Source organism: Pseudopipra pipra, chromosome 19, assembly GCF_036250125.1.
Source record: "Pseudopipra pipra isolate bDixPip1 chromosome 19, bDixPip1.hap1, whole genome shotgun sequence".
NCBI lineage: Eukaryota > Metazoa > Chordata > Aves > Passeriformes > Pipridae > Pseudopipra > Pseudopipra pipra.
The window spans coordinates 1167125-1182191 of NC_087567.1; the positions used below are offsets into that span (position 1 = coordinate 1167125).

Consider the following 15067-nt stretch of genomic DNA (forward strand, 5'->3'; position numbering starts at 1 on the left):
CTCAACCTCTCTCAGCCTGCTACGAGCGGTTGATTTCCAATGGTTGGCTGGAGGAGGTGGCTCAAGTCCTGGCATCCTGCTCTCCTCCAAAGTCTGGACTCAAGGACCAGAAGGTCTCTCCCTAGAGAGACACTGGAGGGTTTATTGAGCTTAGCCCAGTGTTCCCAGAGGTGCTGTCACCTTGAGCAGAGCAGTCCCTCTCACAGGCTCACCAAGCCAGCATGGCATGTCCCAGCTGTGAAACCCATGATATGGGTGGTGGAGGGCAGAACTGCGCTCCAAGAGCTCTCCTGACAGGCAGGTCCAGTGCACTGAGAACCCCAAGGACAGTCCTCCTTTACTTTCCTTTGGGGTACATTCACTGTTGCCCTGGCAGGTGTGAGACACGTGTTCCCATGCCCACAGAAGCACCAGGCTGTGGTCAGCTGTTTTGGGGAGCAGCACTGGCTGGGGAAGGGGGAAGGGATGGGGAATGGAAAGGGAAAGGGGGAGCTCACAGACCCTGCTCTCCTGCATTCTGGGGACACAGCCTCACCTGGGGAATGGAGCTGCTCTTTATCATGTTTGCTGTGCGAGCAGGTCCCAAAGGACTTGATTTCTCCAAACTTGGGATTCTTCACTCCTTGGGAGTGAAGAATGAGCTGCTGTTGAGTGCCCTTTGACTTCACTTATGCATCAAATCCCTAAAAATATCACTCTCCCACCTATAAACACCTTTTTAGGGCTTGGCCATCCCACTGGGCTGAGCTCTGCCAGTGCAGCCTGTCCCTTAAATCAACCCTTTCCCTTTTGATCTCAGTTGAAGCCCTGAAGGTTTGCAGGCTCTTGCTGTTGGGAAGGGAACAGGTGCTGTCCTCACCACCTGGGCTCCCCAGTGTTCCCTGAACACAGGAGCAGCCCAGGAGGCAGCTGAAACCTCTGCTCAGCCTGGATCAGCTCAGCTCCCCTCCTTAACCCCGAGCCCTGAAGGCTCCCTGCCCATGCTCCCTACACCTCCTCTGCCCTGCACATCCCCTCCCCAGTGCTTTCTCCTCACTGATAACAAGCAGAATGTTGTCCTCCCACCCCTGCCCCTGGTGCCATCATGGGGTGCACTGGGGTGCACTGGGGACAGTGCTGGTGGCAGTCCCATCCTCCCCTCCACGACTTTCACCCTTCTGAAAAAAAAACAAAAATCCCTATAGGTTTTCTGACACCAGCAGGGAGATCCCTTGAAGCAAATCCCTCTTCTGAGTGGCATCCAGGCCAAGGGCAGCCCTCCCCAGGCAGGCAGGCAGGCAGGACGCCGCTCCTCAGGCAGGGAAAGTCCTTTTTCCTCTATTTATTTATATCCATCTCGCTGTAAACTCACCCGCCGGCGAACCTGCTGCTCACACTAACAGTCCCTTTGGTCTCGCAGCAGTTGCTGGCTGGGCAGGCACATGTAACAGAGGGATCTCCCCCAGCCCTTCTCCAGCTCTTCCATAAATCCCCGGCTTCCACTGGGTTTGTTTACAGAGCAGCTTGTAAGTGAAGTCCTTTTGGCAGAGCAGCTCCTGGTCGAGCAGAGATCTGAGCCGGAGCCCCAAAAGAGCCCACACCAACAATGAAACAGGCACAATGGTCCCTGTGGAAGGCACTTTAATGTCACATCCAGGCCTTGTGTCTGGGAGAGGTCTGATCAGGGTAAGTTTGCACAGGGCAGAGCCACAGTCCATACAAAATGTCCTTCAGAAGCAGGAGGGTTTTAGGACAGCACACAAAGGGAAATAGTGACATTTATGAGGTGGAGAGGTGAGAGTTTCTGTATTAATGAGTTTCTGTACTAATACAATACCTGTGTTGTTATTGAGGCTGGCATCCTTAGGGTTCAGAGTTAACAGGCCACACTGGGCAGTGGAACAACTCACACTTCTCTCTGCTTTCATCCAATCCATCTGCTGTCCACACTGCTCCTGCCCACGGGGGACATCTGAGTTTTTGTCAGAAGATCCTTGCACTGGAAGGTCTTCAGGACAGTTTTGCCACAAGAGTTCAAGTGGAGCAGGACCATTCTGCAGCAACACCAGAGCCATGGCCCAGTGCTGACAGCCAGGCCAAGGTGAGGAGGAAAGGGAGCTCTGGAGGTGATGGATCCATTTCACAGGAGTTTTCAGAGGGAGCCCTGTGTGCCAGCAGCTGGATAACACCCCAGGTCAGAGAGGGGAATCCCATCCCTGCCAGCTCCCACATGGTGAGTTTATCCCAGCAGTGCTGTGAGCTGAGAGCACCCTCAGCAGAGGGTCTCGGCTCCGTCCTCCGAGCTCTGCAGCCCAGGACAACAGGCGGGTTGATGGCACAGGGCCACCAATGGGTGGCACAGAGGTGGCATGGACGTGCTCCCTGGCAATCCCACTGGAGCAGCCGGCACAGGAGCACGGTGTTACTTGCTGCCCGTGCCACACAGCCGCCCTTCCTGGCTGCCCGTGAATGCCACGGTGCTCCACAGGTGGTGGCAGTGTGGCATTGGTGTGGCCGTGCTGCTGTGCACACTCATGGGTACTCATACTTTGCTCAGGATGGGGGGTCCAGGGGTGTCCTGGAGAGCTGACAGTGGGAAGCAGGATGCAGAGTTTGGATCTGGCAGCACCCCCGATCCAGGCAGGTGCTGGGGAAGTGACCTGGGGTGTCTGTCCCTGCCCGTGCGTGGCTGGATTTCCATGCAGCCTCAGCCCCGCAGCCCCGCGCCGGCTGTGTGTCAGACAGTTTATTTTAGCCCTCGAGGCAGGAGGCGGCTGGAAGATCCGGTCCGAGGCTGTGTGGGCGGGCGGGGGCCGGCAGCCCGTGCCTCCAGCGCGTGTGACACGCGTTTGGTGTCACCCGAGTGGGAGACCTGCTGGCGGGGTGAAATACGAGCTGCGGGTTCCCGGCTGCAGCTGGAGGAGCTCATCCTGCAGCCCGGCCCCGTTCCCTCCCCGGGGCAGGAGGGGCAGGTCGGCGGGAGCCGGTGCGGAGCCTGCAGTGCCTGTGTGCGGCCGCAGCACCCCGAGCAGGGAGGGACGGACACCGGCCAGCAGGACAGCCCCGGACCGTGGGGCTCAGCCCTGGTCACGCTCAGCCGTGGGGCAGCTCTGTGGGAAACCCCTCCCTCGCGGGGTCCGTGCTCCCTGCCTAGCTCCGGGATGCCACCAGCAGCCGTGCAGGGTGATTTTTCCTCAGAGCTGCTCCTGAAGTGCTGGAAGGGTCAAATGTCCTCTGCCCAGCACCTGGCCAGATTCTGCGCCCTGAGCACTGGCAGATGCTCGCTGCAGGCACCTGGTTTATTGACCACCTCGGCACATCCCCTCATTCACACTCACAACCCAGCCCGGCAGCCGGGGAGCTCTCCAGCGTCAGGATCCCACAAAGGGCTCGGGGGCCATGGGGTGACCCCACTGACAAAGCACAGGGCCTGCCAGAGCTGCTGCAGGGGAACTACCCAAAGCCAGGTCACTGGTGTGAGGAGTGTGAAGGGTGTGAGGGGTGTGAGGGGTGTGAGGGATGTGAGGGGTGTGAGGGGTGTGAGGGATGTGAGGGATGTGAGGGGTGTGAGGGATGTGAGGGGTGTGAGGGATGTGAGGGGTGTGAAGGATGTGAGGGGTGTGAGGAGTGTGGGTGCTCACGTAACAGCAGGGGTGTTTTGAACGTGGGGCAGAGTTGGCTTAGCCCCGGGGCTGGGAGGGCAGGTATTTCAGCCCTGCCTGTGTGCAAGGAGGGAGCTCTCAGGGAGCTCTCAGGGAAGTCTTAGGGGGGTCTCAGGGTGACACTGAGTGTGTGACACCACAGAAGGTGATGAATTGATCTGCACTGAATTCTGTGTTGTGAACCTGTGGAATAGGTGCAGGGGTGTGTAGACACACAAGGCCAGGAGCACAGGGCACAGTGAGCTCTGTAGCATGATGCCCTGTGAGCAGCACACCAGGGCACCCACCACCCAAGGACCACAGTCCCTGCTTCAACCTATCCACCTCCTGAGCCTCACCTGGCACAGGATGATCCACCAGCCAAAAGTCTGTGCTGGGGTTGCTCCTCCAGTGCTGCTATGGAGCTCCTGCTGAGCTGTGCTGAGCCACAGTCCCTCAGGAAAGCTCCTTCCCTTCCTATGATCTGAGGACAGGCTGCCTGTCCCCACGATACTCTGAACAGAAACAAAAATTGTATAAAGGAATAAAAATGCCCTTTCAGAGTCTGTGGAACCCCAAACCAGTGTCCAAGGGAAGACACAGAAATCTTGTGTCCCTGTTGTGGGCAGCCTGAGCAGCTCTGGTCTCAAGGGTCTGCGTGGAGGAGACACAGGAGCCCCAGTCCCAAGGGAGCAGTGGCAGGGCTGGATGCAACAGTCATGCCCTAACACATGTAACAGGCTCTTCACCCCAGACCCTGTCTTTTCTGGGGTAGTAATACCTCCCTTAGGCACTCAGTCAACCCTAGGGATGCAGGGAAGCTCTCCTGCTGCAGGATGCTGCAGGGATAACTCTCACTTGGCGCTGGGAATCAGGCACCTCCCATGTTGAAGGCACCTGCCCATGTACAGACAACAGGGCCAGGGGCAGCACTTGCCTGCGGGACACCCTGGAACCAGTGCAGCCACTCCTCTGTGCAAGATGAGGCTGTTGGAGCCTGAGGGACCCCGATCCCTCCCACGCCAGGCTGGGGACCGGGGGCATGGGCACCGGGATGTGGCCGGCACTGCACTCCCCACCCCACGCTATTCTTAGGAAGGGTAAAGTTTATACAAGAAATTTAAGCTTTAAGCCCAGGCACCATAAATAGTCTATTTTTCAAGGGCTCCAAGTCAGTTGTAGGCTCAAAGCCAGAGCCAAAATTTGGCAGCTGTCTTTGTTTAATGATTAATTAAAATGAGGTAACAAAACGAGACATATCTATTAACGAGGGTATTTGCAGCATCAGTAGAGGATTCCAAATGGCTGATTTTCCCCCCCTTTTAATCTTCAAACTTCTCGTTAGGAAAACAAGCTCTTCCTCCAACCCCAGCCAGGCTGGGAGGGAAGGGCTGTGGCGCGGCCCCTGCCCAGGCAGCGGGAGGGGAGCAGCGGGCAGGCAGGGCTTTATCTTTATGGTCCTCTTCCTCTAAACAAAGAGAACCCTCTGCATAAAGATTTTTCCAGTTTGAAAATTTTATTAGACTTTAAAGTAAACTTCAATGGAGAGACCCTTGGCTGTGACAGAGGCAGAAAAGGGGAAGGTTTGCACATCGCTTGGGCTCCGTGCCGGCCTTTCCCTCGCGGATGCCACGCAATGGGGATAAAACGGGAGTGATGGAGGCAAAGAAGCATTTTCCAGGCTCTTTTCCACATGTGCCAAACAAACAGGGCCAAACCCACATCCCCACTCTGCCTTGGGGCAGCAGCACAGAGTGTTCTGGGCACCCTGGAGAGGTGTGACCAGACAAGGTGACAAGGGAGGATGGTGTGGATGGAGCCTGAGAGGCTCGTTCCCATCCACTGCACTCAGGCTCATCCCTGACACTGGATACAATTTCTAGCTTGGAAAAAAAGTGAAGCATGAAGCTGCCTTGTGTGGGAGGTGCCTGTGGTCAGAGGAGGGTTAAATGTACAGGGGTCAGAGGCAGCTCCCGGGGGTGTGCGAAACAGGTTCACCCTCCCCGAGGCTCCAAAGACTTAGCCACATGGGAAAGCACCCAAGTATGAGAAAAAGGGAAAAACATCCCAAAATAGTTTAGTCTTGTTTTTTGCACTGAGACGCCCAGACAGGGTGGGAGTTCTGGTTGTGTCTGAGCTAAAAATTACAGTAAATAGAGAAGTGGCTGCAAAGCCCCATGTTCTGGATAAGAAGGACATGTGCAAACACCGTCCATCAGGGTGAGGCCACGACACGATGAAGGCTCATAAATAAATGAGGAGGGGGACAGAGTTAAAGGAGCTCTGTGTCAAAGAGAGAACCATCAAGCTCCTACTGAAGTGTGTTCTCTACCCAGCATGTTTCATGGGATGACTGGGAGTGCAGGGAAGCAGCTTTGTACCTTGGAACTGCTCTGAGCAGAGATGGGATCCTGGCATCCCTCTCTACACACAGGTCCAGGACCACTGAGCCCACCTGGAAGTAAGAGGGGCTGGTTCTGCTGGGACATACCTGCTCTGGGCTGTCTCACTCTCCCTGCATCACTCTCCAGGCACATCTCATCTGTTGATGAAATCCCAGCGTAAATCCTGAGTCTGATTTCTGGAGAAGGTGATATGGTGGGTCATCCCTGTAACAACCAGAGAGGTCCTGGCCATTAGATCCTGCAGGAATCTTCTCCTGCAGCACACAATCCACATGAGCAGCGGGATAGGGAGCAGGACTGGACCAAGGTGGACCCAAAGTAGAGGAAAGCCTACTGTTCCTCCTTGGGGATCAGTCCCTGGGGATGAAAAGGGGGTTGCTTTCCATGGATGCTTCATGGCCCACTTTAACTATCAGAGGTTGCCCATGACAAGCACCAGCTTCAAGGCCCTGTAGTGAGAGTCCTGTGATGGATGAGATGGTGAAAATCCAGCAGCAATTTGGGGTTCTGGACTATCCAAGCTGGAGCTGGAGCTGGCCCAGGGGTGAGGGTGGGAAGTGGGGCTAGTCCTGGATGTTGTGCCATCCTTGGCAGGGCAGGGTCCCATGTTCCAGACTGCTGGACTGCAGTGCCATGGCTGCACTGGAGGGGGACAGGGCATCCCCTGGGGCAGAGGCCCTGCCTGTACAGCTGCTGAGGCTGGCTCTGCTTCGCTGGGCAGGCGACTCCTGGAAGCCTGGCCCTGCATCAGAATTTGTGCTGGGGGTGCCAGAAGTGGCACAGAGGGCAAGTGATGGGCAGAGGGTGAGAGCTCTGTGCTGCAGGCTGGGGGAAGGGTTCGGAGTGTCCGGGTGGGGCTGAGCCCGGAGCAGCAGCAAGGGCTGGGCAGGGACATGGGGCAGCCCGGAGGGAAGCCGGGCAGGGCGGGGGCAGCGCGGGGTGCGAGGAGGGGCAGCACGGAGGGGATGGGGCAGCGCAAGGTGCAGCAGGACAGCCTGGGAGGGAGCAGGGCGGCACGGGGCTGCACAAGGGGCAGCGGGGCAGCACGGGGTGGGTGGAGGGACGCGGAGGGACTCGCAGGGGCCGCCCCGTTCTGATCCCCGCGGCCCCGCCGGGCCCCCCCGCTCCGCCCCGGAGGGGAGGAGGCGGCCGCGGCGGAGCTGCGGGATCGCGGTGCCATCTAGAGCCGAGTGCGGGCTGCTGCAGTGCCGGGGGTGCGGGATGGGGCTGCAGGATAGGACTGCGGGGCTGCGGGAAGAGGCTGTGGAGCCGCGGCTGCCTCTGCGGGTGGTCCCGGGGCCGCGGGACTGGGCAGGACCGTGCCCTTACACCGCATTCCCCCGCTCCCTCCGTGCCGAACGCCAGAGCACAGCTCGGAGCTCCCGGGGGGAGCAGTCACCGTGGACCCCGCTCGGCCGGGGGAGGTGACGGGCCGCGCTGAGCCGCCGCGGGACAGCGGGGACAGGCGGTGACACGACACGAGCCGACCCCCGACACCGGGGGCCGAACCGCACCGGGGTCCCGGGCCGCAGCCGGGGGTGCCCGCGGAGCCTCTCGGGCAACGTGCGGAGCTGCGTCCTGGCCACTGTGCCCAGCGCTCCCCGGCAGCGCCCGAGGGGCCCGAGGGCTGGGGTGCGGTCCCCAGGAGCAGATGGAGCCACCTCCTCCTGTGCACCCCCACGGGGCTGGTCCTGAGTTAGTCCTGGGTGGGTGATGGGGCAGCGGGTCCCAGCGCTCAGAGTTTGTCCTGCCCTGCAATGTGGGTCTGGCAAAAAGCTCCAGAGCACAGCTGGGCCTTTCTTGACTCTTGGTGTCTAAGCCAAGGGTATGTATGTCAGGTCTTAGGTCAGTGTCCCCAGACTGTCTCCCAGGAGCTCACTGGTGCTGATGACAGTGCAGTGACTGGCCTATGGCCCCCCATGCTATGACACCTCCTCCCTGTCCTGGGGCAGACCAGGCAGTCTCCCAGCCCATGCAGCTGTGGGTTTTTCCTCACTACCTCCAGAGCAGACGGAGCCTCATCCACTATTTGAAACCTGGCCCTGAAGTGCCCCTCAGTTTGGCTTCAGTTTGATGAGGGCTGTCCTGGGACCGGAATCGAATCACATAGGCACAGCACTGGTTGTGCACAGGGTGATCAGGCCCAGATCAGTCCTCTGGTGGGATGATACCAAGCTCCTGGGTCACACAGGAATGAGTACAGATGTGCCTTGAGAAGAGAGAAGCATGGCAATAAATCCTCCTGAACCAGAGACATGGGCTGGTTTCTATGTGCTGGCAGTTTGGCATATCCTGGCTGTCCAGGGAAAAGCTATCGAAGGAAGGGCTGGACCTGGGCACACAGAGCCCCAGGACAGCCTGGTGGTGATGGACTGGACAGCAAGGGTCTAGAGGTGGAGGGTCTGCTGAAGCCAAAGCTGAGGCTGCCTGCATGTCCTGCCTGGGTGTTGTATTTCCAGGTATTTGAATTTCCTCAGCATCGATTCCACAGTAAACTTGCTGTTCTCATCCTGATTTCTACCATCAGCCCCTCTAAGACTTTCCCTCTGTGCTGCAGCCTGTGCTGTTCAGTTTAATGCAAATTTGACCTGGAAAAGCAGAGAACACAAGGCACTTCCCAGTGCACGTGTTGGGCTAAAAGACATGACTGTGACACACCATGTGCCCTGAGAATGTTGTTTCTCCAGTGCTTCACGCTCTCCCCCTCTCCCACGTCTCAGCCACACAGCTGCAGTTGGGAAAAGCCCCAGTTCATCCACCTGAGCTGCCCCAGCTCCCACTGTGGAAGGGGAAGCTTTGTGTCCCTCACTGAACCCACCTCAAAACAGTGACATTCAGCTGGATGACACTGGCTGGGTTTTTGTGAGCCACAGACAGCGAAAAAATAGCAAATTAGAGGGAGAAGGACACTGATCCTTCTTGAACCACTAGGAATTGATTTAATTTATACTTTGACAGCCAAGATTGAATACAATCACAAGCCCCTCAGCTGGGTGCAGGGTGTTTACCTTCCTTTTATTGAAAGAGCAGAAAGCAATATTCCCGGACTGGGAGGACTGGGAGAGGGAGACCAGGCTCTGCAGGGGCCAGGCCTGTCCACACATCTGCTCCTCTGGCAGGCACAGGATCGAGGGGCTGGGGGAGATTGCAGATGAGAAGTGTAAACTGCTCTTTAATGAAGTTCCCTGGGTTACACCTTGCTGTTGGCTCCCTGAAATCATTCTAAATTCAAGTATTTCTGTGGCCTAATGAGTTTATTTCTCTTTTCCCATTAGCTGCCTATTTATTTGTCTAATTATTTTCTGGATTTTTTTGACTGTTTTACTAAGGCACCCTCTGTCATGTCCTGTGCCACTTTGTGAGAATTTCCCCACTCCTCTGTCAAGTATTGTCATTATTTGTCACTGAGAAACAGGAGTTTTTTAGCAAAATACCACTAATCTGAGGGATAAAACCACCCAAAGCTCAGCTCCTAAAGTAATCCTATCCCTAACCTCCATTCAGATCTTCTATTTATGGCAAAAGCAGCATTGTCAAATTGATTTCTCCTCCTGGATTCCTTGTCTGTTCCTGATTACTTGATATGATTGGTAACTGCAGTTACTATATCTATCAGGAAAAATAGGTTTGCAGAGTGAGCCCACCCCTGTGGCTCTGCAGAGCCAAACTCAGCAGGATTTAAGGTAAATCCTTTGAGCTTTTGAAGCTGCACATTGCACTGCTGAGCAAGAGGGGACCTCTGTGAGACCCTCCTTTGTGCCACTGCCCTGTGCAGCCCTTTTTGAAGGGGGCACAACCCATCGGGGAAACTGGGGATTTTGACACTGGTTGCTTGGAAGGGAGTTTGGGAAGTTTTATGGGAAGCAAGGCTCACTCATGAACCTTTGCTCACATGTAATTCCCAGACAATGGATGTTAGAGTAGAAGCTGTAGGGGTAATTGGATATTATCATGCCCTTCTGGGCAGACAGCTTGCTCTGAGGAAAGGTTCAGGGACACTCACACAAGTTCCTGGATCACCCCTTGTGATCGGCTTGGGCACGATATTCCAGCCACTAGTCTGTTTGGGATTCAATTTGTGCAGTTTCCATGAGCTGGACTTGCCTCTGAGGGGCTGGAAGAGTGGGCAGGAGTGTGTCTGGCTCAAAGGGCAGTGGGAAGGGGGTCTGGGACAGCCTCCTTCTGGAGTACCCATTCCCCAAGGTCACTCTGGGGCACGGGTACTACAGGGAAGTCCTTCACCTCTTGAGGTGATGCTCCTGGCCATCCTTTTCACTCCCCAGTGGCAGAGTCCTCTCTGGTGCTGGGCCAGGCCTTGAGGCACCTTAGGGGAGAGGCTGGGACCTGTCCATGCTCTGCAGTGCTATCCCAGTTCCACACAGAGGGAGTGTGCACCGAGTCTGGGTACCCAGCTGCATGTGCTCATGTCCCAGTGCCTCCCGTCCCAGGGTGACCTCTCCACCTCTGGGCAGCCCTGAGCAGTCTCGGGCAGCTCACAGACCTGTTCCTCAGTGTCCTCCCCTGTTCCCTGCTGTCTCTGTGGGAATCCTTTTGCCTGGGATCAGTATTTCCTGGTTATTGCTTTGCCCTCAAGGTCTTTGACTTTCCCCTAATTTTGCTTCTTATCACGACCAGACTGGTTATCTTTACGAGCCACTGACCCCATAAACTCTTCATATTGTCCTGTGCTGTCTTTAATCTACACATAAACCTGCTCTTCTATTAAACCCCAGACTCCAGGGGATGATGATAATCAGTATAATACACAGTCTCTCTTAGCAAACAAATGGAAACATCAGTATCATCTTGGGAAAGTCCCAAAGATAAGGATCCTCCCTTGTCTGTTCCTGGGGTCTGTTGGGATATTACTTTTCAATCTCCCTTGTGGCACAGCTGATGCTATTGCTGCAGCTGGGTTAGTTACCCAAACTCTGCATTACTCTGTGTTATTGGAGCATTAATGGGCCACATGGGGAGTGTTTCCTCACAGCCCTGAGGCAGTGCTGGGTTTATGGTGACTCTCCAAGCTGGGAGTGATCCCTGTGTGTGATCACTGTGAAGGTGAGGGAGGATTTGAGGAAATCAGACTGTAATTTAGCATTTACTATCAAAGGGCCGGGAGATCTGTTCCAGGAGACACATGTACTCCTGGGGCAGTGCCACAGAATCCCACAATGGCTGGGGTGGGAAGGGATTCATCCAGTTCCAACCCCCTGCCATGGGCAGGGACACCTTCCACTAGACCAGGTTGCTCCAAGCCTCATCCAACCTGGCCTTGGACACTTCCAGGGACGGGGCAGCCACAGCTTCTCTGGGCAACCTGTGCCAGGGCTTCCCCACCCTCACAGCCAAGAATTTTTTCCCAATAACCCACTTAACCCTGCTCTCTTTCAGTTTCAAACTATTGCCCCTTGTCCTGTCATTCCATGCCCCTGTAAATAGTCCCTCTCCATCTTTCCTTTGCTCTTTTCAGGTGCTGGAAGGCTGCAATTAGGGCACCCTGAAGCTTCTCTTCTCCAGGCTGAACAATCCCAATTCTCTCCCCTTTCCTCACAGCAGAGGTTCTCCATCCTTCTGATCATCTCGGTGCCTCCTTTGGACTCTCTCCAGAAGCTCCATGTCCTTCCTGTGCTGGGACTCCAGAGCTGGAGGGACCTTCAGAGTGTTGCAGCAGCTGCTTTGCTGCAGAACGGGCCCTCCCAGCTGGACCAGCAGGAGCCCCTCCCAGTCATTCACTTTACAGCTGCTGCAGGGACTGAACTCTGGGATGTCCCCACTTGTCCACCAACTGATCTGTTCAACTGGGACCCCTCTCACCCCAGACAAGGACCAAACTGCGAAACAAAAGACATTTCCTTCTAAACAGTGATCCAGTCTTTGAAATTCCTCCCCCTGTGAGAGGTGCCAGATCACCCTGCAGTCCAAACAGCCAAGGGCACTCACGTGCTGACATCAAGCATAAGCCTCCTATCAGGCTCAGAGTCTTATGTACTTCCAGTGAAATCTCCATAAGACTAATGAGATATTACAGGCAGTTCTGTCACATGGCAGAAATGCAGTCACAGCTCTCCACACTTGCCTGTGCATGCAAAGCCAAGCCAGCAAGGTTGGACAGAACTGCCAGGATTCATACGATGAAAAATACCACACACTGCCTTAGTTACTTCACCCACTAAAGAAACACTGGCTGGAGCCCCCATGCCAGCTGGTCAGAGCCCTAAGAAAACTCTTGTGCTCCCAAAGTATTTAAAAAATGCATTAAGCACAAAAAAAGGTATTTTCATACCTCCTAATTCACCTGAGCAGAAAAACATTTCCAGGGGGAGGGAATGATACAGAAGTCAGGCAGGAACGCACAGACAGAACACTTGCCTTTGGAAACTCCAGCTTTTATTGGGAAGCATTCTAAAAATCACAGAATCACAGAGTGAAGGGACCCACAAGGATCATCGAGTCCAGCTCCTGGCCCTGCACAGGACACCCCAACAAGAGTTTAAGATCTAAGCTGATGTTTCCCTTCTCATGTGGCTACAGGGTGCAGAGCCAAGTGCCAAGGCTGCAGCACTGTAATGTGGAAAATGTGTGTGAACAAAGAGTTTGCCATTCAAAGTAACAAACAAACCTTTTCTTTAACCCAGAAGTGGGAATACCCAAGGAAAACTACTGTGCTACTTTGAGCTGTTGTGTGAAGAGATGGGAATCAGAAGGATAAATGTTAGATGTACTATAGGTCTGAAGGAAGTCTGTAGAACAGCTGTAGTCTGAAGAACAGCTGTAAACAGCCATGACAAGATCTGGAGGTCTAGAGAGGTCCTCACTCAAAAGGCTGTTTGGATCACTGGAAGACAAAGGGAAGAACATTGGCACTAAGAATAAAGGGAGACAGTGTTTGGAAAGCAAAGCACTGGGAAAGATAAGGTTTGCCTTTGGAACTCAGGAAGACAAGGGATATTGATGGTCAGTACTGTTTATGTTGGGGTACTCTGGTTACAGTAACATTAGTGGCTCTTTTTGAAGCAAACAGAAAGCCTGAGAGCTCACACTGGGTTTGGAGAGCTGGAAAATAAACAGAGCTGCAGCCTGGTGCTTGTACACAGGCCCTGAACAGGCTCCTGTGGGAGAGGAGCAGGAGGGAATGGTAGGCCTGGAGAATCACAGGGGGACTGGAGCTTGGAGGGGGCCTTGAGAGGTCCAACCTGCTGCTGGAGGTCAGACCAGGGGCCTCAGGGCTGTGTCCAGCCTGGGCCTGGCAGCCAAGGAGAGGAAGGGACTGCCCAGCTGTGTGTGTGCCTGTGCCTGCCCCAGTGCAGCTCTGCCTGCTTCTGAGAGCTGTAATTATGGGAAGGATGGCTGGAGTTCCCCTGAAAACAAGGCCATACAAAGATTTAGCTGGACAACACCCAAGTGCCCCAGGCTGGGATCTCCTACTCACACTGGCAGCCCCATCTCCTGGGCTTTAGCTACCAGGAATTTCCCCTTCTTTGGGTGATTCTGAAAAGAGAAAAACAGAATTATCAGCCAAATAAAGAGGGCCAGGAAACACGATCCACGTACTCCCAGTTTAAGTCTTTCCCCACAAGCCAAGGAAATATTTTTTTTCCTTTTCAGTTCCACAGCCACTGCTCTAATTTAACCCAAAAACCTTTGACCAGACTGTCTGCTTTCCAAGATCAGGCTGCTGCTTCTTGCTCCCTCCTTTAGCCAAGCAAGCAGGACAGCCTGTCCTGCTGGGAGGGTTGAGGAAGAATGGAACCTCCACACTCTTAACAGCTGCTCCACAAAGAACACATGTAAAAAACCATCTCCAATTTTACACAGTCCTACTCCTGCTACAGCAACTCCAACGTCGGAAAAGCAGAAACACATTATAGCTGCAAAGTACTACTTGAAAATGCTGCCTCCAGTTCCATCTGTCCAGCAAGATGAAATGTCCTCATGGCATCAGGGAGCATCTCCTTACAGAGAGGGAGGTCAAACACTGCAACAGGCTTCCCCAAGAGGTGGTCAATACCCCAAGCCTGACAGTGTTTAAGAGATGCCCTCAATAATATGCTTTCAATTTTGAGCAGCCCAAAGTGCTCGGGCACTTGGACTGGACGGTTCAACCCTGGAAGTGTCCAAGGCCAGGTTGGACGAGGCTTGGAGCAACCTGGGCTAGTGGAAGGTGTCCCTGCCCATGGCAGGGGGGTTACAACTAGATTATCCTCAAGGTCCCTTCCAACCCAAACCATTCTGGGATTTCAGGTGATCATTGTAGGGCCCTTCCCACAGAAATGCTGTTCTGTTCTCCAATGTGTTCTGTGTTGGTTTAGAGACCTCTGTGCCCAAGCTTACTTTACAAAGAAAAGCCATCACCAGGTCAGCATTCCTACTTGCACACTTCTGCTCAGCATTTCCTTACCGGGAGGGAGCTCAAACACTGGACCGATTACCTGGAGAGGTTCTCGAGGAAACCTGCACTTGACCTTCGTGCTTCTCCTCCTCCGTGCAGGGACGGGCTGCGGAGGCACCGGGACCCGCCGGGGCCGGTGAACGGGAGCAGGGTGAGCTCTGGGGGAACCGTGAGCTGCCCACCCTTGGCACGGCAAAGCTGAGCGGCGGCACAGCCCGAGGAGGGACACTGGGACACGCGGCGGGGTTGGAGGGAGAGTGAGGGGAGAAAAGCGAGCGGTTCATTGCTGGGGTCTCCTCGCGGAGGCGCCGGCTTCGGGGTATTGCTGTGTTACTGCGCCGGAATCAGTGGCTCTATGGAACGGGTCACCCATTGGAAAGCTGGGGTGGGACCGGCGAGGAATCCGCGCCCGGCTGTGGGAGTGCGGGGTGTGAGGAGTCCGGCGGGGCCCGGCGGCCACCGGAGCCGCCGCTGCGAACGGGTCCGGGCCCGGCAGCGACAGTGCCCGGCACTGGGCATGTGACGGCAGAGGATGTGGAATGGCGGGGCCGGGAATGGCGGGACCGTGAGTGGCAGGACCCGGAACGCCCCCAAGGCCCCCGCCCCGCTCCGGCGCGGTCACGTGACACGGCCGGGCAGGACCCTGGCGA

At 55.4% G+C, this 15067-nt stretch overlaps 1 long non-coding RNA gene across 1 annotated transcript; it reads right to left on the bottom strand.

Moving 5' to 3' along the window:
• Window positions 1–13266: 13266 nt before the first annotated feature.
• LOC135424415 (uncharacterized) lies at window positions 13267–14546 on the bottom strand. Its single transcript, XR_010435206.1, has 3 exons — window positions 14427–14546; window positions 13458–13516; window positions 13267–13386 (listed from the first exon to the last, which is right to left on the bottom strand). It is a non-coding gene; the product is annotated as an uncharacterized LOC135424415 (long non-coding RNA).
• Between the last annotated feature and the right edge of the window lie 521 nt (window positions 14547–15067).